This window comes from Artibeus jamaicensis, unplaced genomic scaffold (genome assembly GCF_021234435.1).
Source record: "Artibeus jamaicensis isolate MK-2021 breed Jamaican fruit bat unplaced genomic scaffold, CSHL_Jam_final contig_519, whole genome shotgun sequence".
Taxonomy (NCBI): domain Eukaryota; kingdom Metazoa; phylum Chordata; class Mammalia; order Chiroptera; family Phyllostomidae; genus Artibeus; species Artibeus jamaicensis.
The window spans coordinates 28,594,576-28,605,881 of NW_026521871.1; positions in this window are offsets into that span (position 1 = coordinate 28,594,576).

Here is an 11,306-nt window from a genome sequence, read left to right on the forward strand (position 1 = left end):
GAGACCCTCCTGGGAGAGGATGTCAAAGAAGAAGAAAGCTGGCCTCAAGTCAGAGACACCGGGCGCATCACCCTTCACTTGTCCCCAGGTGTTGGTCCCCTGCTCTTGGGGTCCTAATGGCCTGCCCAACTGAGGAGCTGCTCTCTCCCCATGTGCCCTGCTGAGTTTAGACTCCTGGATTGGAAACCTTCCTTCCCTTCGTGCAGCCTGCTGGACATGTTGGTGTATGGACAGAGTCACCAAAAAGACCAATTCTCTCTCACAAGAAGGTGCCCATGAGAAATGTGGTCAGGACTCTGTGAGACTCAGAACACACTGTTCTCGTTCAGAGCACAAAGAAAGAGGCCCAGGGGAGGTTGTGGCCAGATCTCAATGCCCTGGGTCATCCAGCTAAGTGGTCTCCAAGTGGTTTTTGTTGCACATCCTTATCAGGAGAAAATAGTGAAGTTTCATATTCTACATATGACTTTTTAAACTGATATATTTAAACTAACATACAAACTTTTTAAATTCATAAAAACTAACTTACCCGTTTATAAATTTCTATTCCTTTCATGATTGAAAGGCATTGAGAGGTGGGGATCTGGCTTCATGTAGGGACCTTGAAGGTGGAGGGAAATTCAGGGTCAGAGCTGGCTGAGAGGGCGCTCTGCAGAGTAGGCATGTCCGTGTTCAACTGGTGCCTTCCTTAGGCCTTACAGTGAACTTGCAGAGTCTGCGCAGAAGTGGGAAGGAGAGTTGCTAAATGTTCAGCTAATCCACAAGCTCAGGGAAGCTTTGGTGAAGGCCATGCAAGGTCAATGGACCATGATTCTTCTCTCTGGGTCCCTATTGCACTCATACAAGGAGACTTTCTTGAGGCAGCACCTCCAGTGACAGGCCCACATCGTAGCCTGAGCCCCTCGAAGGGAGCATCATTGGGCCAGGCTGAGCCCTCTCCAGACCAGCCAACCCTGTGCCCTGCCTCAGTGGAGTCCTCTGAGTCCAAGCCCATAGCAGGGGATGAAGGGCAGAGCCCGTGGCATCTGGAAGAAGGTAAGATGAGACATGGGCAGAAGGAGTCCCACATCACTTACTCCTGTGGGCAGGGACTCAGGGCTCTAGTTCTAGCTCAGGGGAAGGACAGGAACAGACCCCCGTGTCTCCCACTCCTTGGAGGCAGGGGTGAGGCTGGCTGTGAGGTGTACATGTGTATATGACCCTGGTTGTATGGCTGTGCCCATGTCCATAATGAGCATGGAGATGTGTGGAGGTAAAGGTTAACATGACAGTGTTTCATATCCTTGATGGCCTGTGACACTCTCCCTTAATTTTCCAGAGACATTCTGGAGTCAGGAAACTCATTGTCCCTCTTTTACCACTTAATGATGGCTAACACTTAGGGCTTTACTACATGCTAACCCTCTGTGGTTGGTGCATTAGAATCCCATTTCACAGATGAGATTAGGAAACTGAGGTTCTGAGAGGTTAGTAACTTGTCCAAGTTAGCTGGTGAATCAGATGCAAAATCAGACAGTCTGGTTCCAGAGTGTACATACCCACTTACCAGGAACACTCTTCTAGGAAACAGGGGCATGTAGAGGCCCTGGAGCTCTTACGAGAAAGAGATAAATAGCACTCCCAGCCCTGCCATTTCTCCACAGACATGCAGCCCTGGTCTGTCTAGTACCCCAACTGCAGAACCTCAGGCTTGCCCCTGCTTATGTTCAGATGGAATGAAAGTATCGTGTTTTCAGCCTGCCATGTGCCAAGCACTGTTCTGGGGCAAGATCTTGTGATCTTGACCAACCACTCGAAGAGATGCAATCAGTACCCCATTGTTTAAATGTGAACACTACAGTAAAATGACAGCCCCTCATTCAGAGAGCTCTGGAACCTGAACTCAAATCTCTTAAGTTTCCCAGCCTTCTGCAGACCACAGCTACCTTCTTGTTATTGATCTTCTCTTTATTTATCCAGAAGAGGAGGGGATAAAGGGAGGAAGGTAGGGAAGAAAGGAAGAAAGAGAGAGGGAAAATGAATATGAGAGACTTTCCAGTTACAGAACAATCCAATTCATGAACTAAATCCTCCATCATAAACTGAATAAAAGTCTTATGTTTCAGTAAGATTGGCTCTCCTGTAGAAAGAGCTGAACGTGGGTGAAGACGTGAAGAGAGGTTGAGTAGCTGACCTAAAGAGGATGGGCAGAAAGGCATTAGTTCTCTGAACCAATATTTGTTGTTTCCAAATGTTGCCTCATTTACAAAGAAACAGAGCAAACAAAGAGCCTCTGTCTGCTTAAACCAGTCCCTCCCCCACCTCCCACTCACTGTACTCTGCCCCACAAACAAGCCCTTCTTCTCTGAAAGACCTTAACCCGTTTCACAGACTGCTGTGCTCACAGACCTATTATCCCCAAGACCTGCAGCTCAGGGAGAGTGTGGTGAGACAGGTGGGAGCGAAGGGCAAAGTCCTTTTAGAAAAATGTCAGGCAATCTGAAGTGCCTCTCTCTTTCTCTCTGTCTCTGTCTTACCGCTCAGAAGCCCCTCGACAATCATTCTCAAGGTTTCCATTCTTTTCCCTGGGGATCTATAAAAGTATCCTTTTCATGAAGAATTGTTCAGGGGCAGAAAGCTTCACTGACAAAAGTCTACTAAACATTTAAGAAAAATTAGAGTCTTGTATTTATCATCCAGGGAGCAGAGGAAGCTGGATTACTCCCTGACTGATTTTTTAAGGCCAGTAAGTATAGTTTGAAAGCAAAAACCATCAAGGATACTATGACAAAGATTTTAAAATTACCTTTTGTTAACATAGATGCAAACATCCTAGCAAAAATTTTAGCAAATTGAATCCAGCAATATCTAAAAGGGTTACTAAATTATTACTGACTTGGGTTTACTCCAGGAATGCAAGTTATTTAAAAATCAATCACTATAATTGATCACATTAACAGAATAAAGGAGAAAAAATATATGACCATATCATCTTTACAGGAACAGCATTTGTAAAATTCAACAACCTTTCATTTTAAAACCTCTTAGCAAACTTGTCCTAGGAAACTTCCTTAATATGACAAAGTATGCATATATGCATGTGTATAGACATGCACCCACACACGTATAAAAGAAATGTTTTTTACACAAAAGAAATCATATGCAGTGTGGAATGGTGGATAAAAACTTTCCCTTTAAAATCATAAAAAAAGATCATAAGGTCTACTATTATTTCTAGTGAACATTTTTACATGCAATCTTTGCCATTATTGGCATGTAAGAAAAATATATAATATGTAAAAGGATTGAAAAGGAAAAAATAAATGTCATTTTCTCAGATGATGTATAACTATACAAGTATAAAGTTCAAAGAAAATGATTAAGTATTAGAAAGATAAATATTAGGCAATATTAGGCTGGATACAAATTAAATGTACAAAATTGTATATTTTTTGTACATACAAAAATTATACATTTTTGTATATACAAAATGAAAAAGACTATGAAAATGCTATTTAAAGTAATATAAAATAACAAATACCTAGGAATTAGCTTATCAAAAGATGTCTAAAATTTGTATATATCAAACTATAAAATATTACTGAGAAAAATAAAAGAAACTTTAAGTTATACCCCCAAATTAAAGGAACTTTAAGTTATACACAAAGCAGAGTGGAGATAGTATAGATGTCAATTCTCCCAAAACAAATGTATAGATGCAATGTATTCCCAAATTCCTAATGAATGTTTTCTATTTTTTTAGTATGATTGACAATATAATTTTAAAGTTCATGTGGAATTTAAAAAGCCCTAAAATAGACATTTGGTTGCTTGTGTAAGTTGTAGCATAGCAAGGTAAGAATAGAATGTATTTGATTTTTCTTACCTTGTCTGCCCAAGTCTGAGCACCAAGATCTATAACCAACTCAGATGTTAATTATCAGTAGTATTACCTAAATGCTCCTATAACCTGATAATGGCTGAGTATATGGAAAGAAAATCGTATACAGTCCACTAAATACTTAGGGACTTGTAGACATATATGTCCACCACAGTTGAGATATAGTCTAGTTCTCAGGTTTATTCCAATTCCTCCATGCTGAGAAGTAAATTAAACTCTTGACTAGCTATGGTTTAAGATCTTTTTCAGATTCTTCTCATCTTCCTCTTCTTTTACATATATATGAAAAAAGTTACATATATATAAAAGTAGAGAAAGAAATGTAACCAACAATCATTCACACCTTACCCAACTTCAACAATTGTCAATATTTTGTCAATCTTTTTTTAAATTTTATTTATTTATTTATTTATTTATTTATTTATTTATTTATTTATTTATAGAGAGAGAGAGGAGAAGGGAAGGAGAAAGAATGGGAGAGAAACATCAATGTGTGGTTGCCTCTCATGTGTCTCCTACTGGGGACCTGGCCTGCAACCCAGGCATGTGCCCTGACTGGGAATCGAACCAGTGACCCTTTGCTTCACAGGCCCATGCTCAATCCACTAAGCTACACCAGCCAGGGCTTTTTTAAAAACTATATATTATTGATTATGCCATTACAGTTGTCCTATTTCCCCCCTTCATTCCCCTCCACACACCCCCTACCATCCCACCTGTAGTTTATGTCCACATGTCCCAAGTTCTTTAGATTCTATATTTCCCATACTATTCTTGCCCTTCCCCCTGTCTATTTTCTCCCCACCATCTATGCTACTTATTCTCTGTACCTTCTTCCCACCTCTCCTCCTCCCATTCCCCTGTGGCTAACCCTCCATGTGATCTTCACTTCTATGGTTCTGCTCCTGATCTAGCTATCCTCTTAGTTTGCTTTCGTTTTAGGTGTGGTTGTTAATAACTGTGAGTTTGCTGTCCTTTCACTGTTCATATTTTTTATCTTCTTTTTTTAGGTAAGTCCCTTTAACATTTCATATAATAAGGGCTTGATGATGATGAACTCCTTGAACTTGACCTTCTCCGAGAAGCACTTTATCTACCCTTCCATTCTAAATGAAAGCTTTGCTGGATAGAGCAATCTTGGATGTAGGTCCTTGCATTTTATGACTTGGAATATTTCTTTCCAGCCCCTTCTTGCCTGTAAGGTCTCTTTTGAGAAATCAGCTGACAGTCTTATGGGAACTCCTTTGTAGGTGACTGTCCCCTTATCTCTTGTTGCTTCTAGGATTCTCTCCTTCATTTTAATCTTGGCTAATGTAATGATGATGTGCCTTGGTGTGTTCCTTCTTGGATCCAACTTCTTTGGGACTCTCTGAGCTTCCTGGATTTCCTGGAAGTCTATTTCCTTTGCCAGATTGGAGAAGTTCTCCTTCATTATTTGTTCAAATAAGATTTCCACTTGTGGCTGTTCCTCTTCCCCTTCTGGTACCCCTATAATTTGGATGTTGGAACATTTAAAGATGTCCTGGAGGTTCCTAAGCCTCTCCTCATTTTTTTTGAATTCTTGTTTCTTCATTCTTTTCTGTTTGGTTGTTTCTTTCTTCCTTCTGGTCCACTCCCTTGATTCGAGTCCCAGTTTCCTTCCCATCACTATTGGTTCCCTGTGCATTTTCCTTCATTTTAATTAGTTTAGCCTTCATATGTTCCTCTAATTTGTGACTAAAATCAACCAGTTCTGTGAGCATCCTAATCACCAGTGTTTTGAACTGTGCATCCGATAGGTTGGCTATCTCTTGGTCACTTAGAATTATTGGCTCTGGAGCTTTGAGCTGTTCTTGAGCCATAATGTTTTGGTCTGTTTGCGCCTGTTACATATGAGGAGCCTTAGGTGTTCACCAGGGCAGGGTGACCCTGTCGCTGGGTTGTGATGCTGTATGTGGGGGCAGGTTCAGAGAGGGGCAATAGTGGTCCCTTCTGCTGCTTCCCAAAAGCCACTGGGGCCTGCGTGGTCTGTCTCACTGCTTGCTCCTTTGCCTGATTTATCTGCGCACAAATATGTGACCGCGGTCAGTCTGCTGCCTCAGCCTGCCACCTTGCACCCTCACTGGGTCTGCCTATTGCAACCCCACGCCTGGAATCTGCCAACCACCACCCACATGCCTGGGTTGGTGTGGCTGAGTTTTCCTGTGCCACCTGGCTCTGTCAGTCACTGGCTCTGCCTTTCTTACAGGTCTTTAAACTTGGTTGTGGGAGGAGGCACAATGTTTCCACCTACGCCTCCATCTTGGCCAGAAGTCCTTAATGTTTCTCTCTTTATTTCTGTCTTTCAAACCAATATGTCCCAGCAATTCTTCTTCTGGATATTTATCCAAAGAATATGAAAACACCAATTCAAAAAGGTATATCTATCCATACAGTCTTTATAGCATTATTTACAATAATCAAGATGTAGAAAAAATCTAAGTGTTCATTGATGGATGAATGGATATAGAAGATGCTGCATTTGCGTATGTGTTTTTGTATGTATACAGATATATGCACAATGAAATTCTACCCCACCATGAAAAAGATGAAATATTGCTATTTGCAACAATATGGATGGATCTTGAGGGTATTATGGTAAGTGAAATAAGTCAGATGGAAAAAAATACAACTGTATGGGATCACTCACGTGGAATATAAAATAAAAAAGAAAAATGGACAAACAAAACAAAACAAGTTCACAGATACAGACAACAGGTTGGTAGATTCCAGAGGGAGAGTGAGTGTGGGGAGGATAAAATGGGTAAAGGGAGTCAAATATATGATGATGAATGAAAACTAGATTTTGGTGGTGAACACATTATGGTGTATACAGATATAAAATTATAATGAGTACCTGAAAGTTATATAATGTTATTAACCAATGTTACATCAATAAAAAATAAAAATTACATTATAACTTATAAGGGGACTTCTGTCATTGAACTATTTCTATATGCCATGTAGCTTTTTCATTCCTCTTTACCTGCATTATTGTCTTCTTTTGTGTTTAATTGATTTTTTTTACAGTGGAACATTTAAATTCCATTCTCATTTCCTTCTGTGTATATTGTATAGTTATTTTCCTTCTTGTTACTATGGAGGTTATATTTAACATACTAAAGTTACAACACTTTAATTTGAATCTTTAATAACATATAAAATCTCTGCCTCTTTAAAGCTCCTTTCTCCACCCCTTTTTGGTTGTTGATATCACAAAATTTTATTTTTATACATTGTATATTAAAAACATAAACCAATTACTATTTTTAATGCACTAGCCTCTTACATGTAGAAACCAGAAGTGAAGTTATAATAACACTAGCTTTTATAATTGCCCATGTATTTTCCTTTACAATGAACTTTATTTCTGCATAAGGATTCACATTATTGTCTACTGCTTTTTCATTTCAACCTGCAAGCTCCCTTTAGCATTTCTTGAAGGGCAGGTCTAGTGGTAACAAACTCCCTCAGATTTCATCTGGGAGTATCTTAATTTCTTACTCACTTTTGAAGAACAATTTTGCCACATATAGGATTCTTGTGGCTTTTTTTTTCTTTAGCACTTTAAATATATCAGCCATTGCCTTTTGGCCCCCAAACTTTCTGAAGAAGAATCTGTTTATAATCTTATTGGGAGCCCTTTGTATGTGATAAGTAGCATCTCTCTTGCTGCACTTAAGATTCTCTTTTAGTCTTAGGCTTTTGACATTTTGCTTGTAGTAGGTCTTAGTGTGGGTCCCTTAGTTCACCCTACTTGGTATTGAATTTCTTGGATATTTATATTCATCTCTTTCATCAAATTTGGGGAATTTTTAGCCATTATTTCTTCAAATATTCTCCTGCTCATTTCTCTTCTCCTCCTGGGACTCCCACAAAGCATGTTGTTCCATGTCATGGTGTCTCACAGACCCCGTAAGCTCTGTTCACTGTTGTTCCATCTTTTAAAATTTCTGTTTCTCAAACTCAGTAATTTAAACTGTCTTGTCTTTCAGTTCCCTCTTTCTTCTGTATGTTCAAACATGATTTTGAATCCTTCTAGTGAATTTTCATTTCAGTTACTGTATTTTTTAGCCTCAAATTTCTTTTTGTTTTCTTTTTAGACTTTTCATCTCTATTGCTATTTTCATTTTTCTATACGTCAGATTCTTGAGTTTCTTAACATCTTCTTTTAGTATTTTTGAGCCTTTTTAAGGTAGTGTTTTACAGTCTTTGTCTGGTAGATCAGCAGCCCCCAACCCTTTTGGCACCAGGGACCAGTTTCATGGAAGACAATTTTTCCATGGACCAGGGGATCGGGGTGGGGTGGGAATGATTTGGGGGTGATTTAAGAGTATTACATTTATTGCGCACTTTATTTCTATTATTATTGCTTTGTAATGTATAATGAAATAAGTGTACAACTCACCATGATGCAGTGGGAGCCCTAAGCTTGTTTTCCTGCAACAAGAATGTCCCACCTGGGGTTGATGGGAGACAGTAGCACCCAAAGTGCCACTTTTTGAACCACAGCCTCTCCTAAAAGTTCATTACAAAGTCCTTAATAGCAGGCAGGATCAACTTTTCACTGGTAATAAAGGGCTTCTTAGCTTTAGCAATGCAGTCAGCCACTAAGAATGATGCTCTCAGTGCAGACACATCTGATGAAGTGGTGGCCTTCAGTAATTGCTTCTGTTCTTCATGTTCAGGTTTTTTTCTTTTGAAAAACTCCCAAAGGCTTGTCTTTGAATGCAGTGTGCTTGGTCTCCATGTGGCAAAGCAGTTTTGAAGGTTTCATGGTTTCATTGGCTAGCCAGTCACCACATATTATACAAAGCAGGCTTGGAGGAAGTGAATCATCTGTTGCAATGAACCATAATTTAAGTACGACTCTTGGTATTTTCTTTCAAATGCAGCTTTCTTTTTGTTGGCAGTCTTAGAGTCTTCTGCTATCTCATCATTGGGTCTTTCCCACTTTTCAAAGAAACTCTCCAGCGACATTTGTATTTTACTAATTTTGGCTAGGGCCAGCCTGTAGACTTACCAAAACTGTGACTGAGACAGCGCAGTGTGGGAAAGAGGTGCAGATAGAAGTAGTAAATAAGATAATTGGCAGGCCACATGCAGACTCAAATAAGTGTCAGATTCTGACTTAAAGCATATGTACAATTGAAGTATATCAACTCACTTGCCACTATAAAGCCTGCCACAAGTTACAGCTTAATTGTCCCTTGCCACTCACTGATAGAGTTTTGATATGAGTCTGCAAGCAGTTGATTTATTATGGTCTCTGTGCTGTCAGTCTTGTCTGCTAATGATAATCTGTATTTTCTCCCAGCACTAGCATCACCACCTCAGCTCTACTTCAGATCATCAGCCATTAGATTCTCCTAAGGGGTGCATAACCCAGATCCCTCACTTGTGCAGTTCACAGCAGGGTGCATGCTCCTATGAGAATCCAGTGCTGCTGCTGATCTGACAGGAGGCAGAGTTTGGGCAGTGATGCTAATGTTGGGGAGTGGCTGTAAGTATAGAGGAAGCTCCACTTGCTCATGGGCTGCTCACCTCGTGCTGTGCGGTCTGGTTCCTAACAGGCCCTGGACCTGTGCTGGTCTGTGGCCCTGGATATTGGGGACCTCTGTGGTAGATCAGTCATCAGGGGTTTTTTTTTCAGGGACAGTTTCAGTTGGTTTATTTTTTCCCTAAAAATAGGCCATACTTCCCTATTTCTCTCTATGTCTTATGATGGGTTTTTTGTTGTTGTTGTTGTTGAAAACTGGACATTTGAATCAAATAATGTAGTAACTGGAAATCAGATTCCCTTTTTTCTAAGGCTAGGCAGTTTGTTTTGTTTTGTTATTTTATTGCTGTAGGCTGCCTCTGTGATGAGGATCAGCCTGAGGTGTAAACTTAATGTCTTTTCAGATCTTTTTGAACCTGCTCTTTTCCCTGGGTATGTGCAATAACTCTCTAAGATCCCCTAAATATGCAGTTGTCCTCTAATATCCTCATGTTAATGTCTGGTTCTCAAAAGGAGAAAGAGAGAAAAATGGTAAGGTATAAGCGATGTCAGCCCTTTAAAACCTCAGGGAGTCACTTCAGCTGGAGGGGGAGAGGGATTGTAATGGTGATCACCTTCCTCTGTATCAGCACCTCCCTGTCAGAAGTGACCCTTCAGTGACCATATGGTCACTGATGTTGACCCAATCAGTGACCATAGCACAGATCCCTAATATGTGCATGACAGGATTTTCATTATTCATCTATCTCCCACAAGCTGTGTGCAAGTTGCTCCTGGAATATATGCACAGCTGCCTGACAGAATTTGTGGCACTGCCACACTAAAACTGATTGAAATTAATGCCAATTTATCCTCCAAGCCTTCCCCTAGAGGTTGGAAGCCTCCAACAGACTTCAGAGTCCCAAAATACATCAGACAAATTCCACCAGTGCAATTGTTGTCTGGGTAGGGAGACGGAATCCTGGCACTCCACCATCTTCCCAGAATCTTCCTCCTTTATTTTTGTGCTCGTATTGTTATGCATTTGGCCACCAGGTAGGCCTCCAAGCTTTCCCTATATTTTTTACAAGCCCCATTATTTTTTAAACACTTCACTTTCTGGCAGAATAAAATATTCAGGATAATCTTTTACTTCCCCTGTACCAACTCTAGAACCCCTGTTCCTGGAATCTTACTCCTCTAAAAAAACTTTATTCCTTTAATATAGAATGGTACTAAAAGGAACCAAATTCTGAGCACTAGGTGTGGTAACTACTATTGGAGAGAAGTTGATACTAGTATCTTTCAATAGACAGAACTACAGATAGATAATAAGTCAATAAATATCCATGATACAGATCTGTAACTATTTTCCTTTCTCCCTCTGTCTCCAACCCTGAGTTCACACTGATTCCTCCAATTTCTGCTGAACACCACAGCACATCTTCCCATTTTTCCTCCCCATATCTGCAACTTTCTTCTCTGACAGTGAGAAACACGAATCCCAATATTCTTAATATCCTTAGCTCTTTGATCACTTTCCCTGTACATAATCAATTTCCTAATCCTCCAGCTGCCTCTTGGCCCCAGTCTCTGAAGTTCCACTGTCCATGGTCTCAGTAAGAAAAGGAAAGAGAGGAAAATGGGTACATATTTTTTAACGGAAGAAAAGAACAAAAAGGAGAAGAGAAGTGAGAAAGTTCAGGAAGGAGAAGAGGAATATGAAAGGGAAGCCTTTTATCTGTCTCCACAGACACACAGTATACTAAAGGGCAAATAGCAGGATCGTGTGCAAAATGAGGAATAACTAAACAGAGATGGTCAGCATCTTTCAATGTTACAAAGTTCTGGGCTCCTTTTATTCAACTCAATCATTCTATAATGTACTGGGAGAAACTAGAAGTCACTGGTCCTCATTTCAAAAGCCAG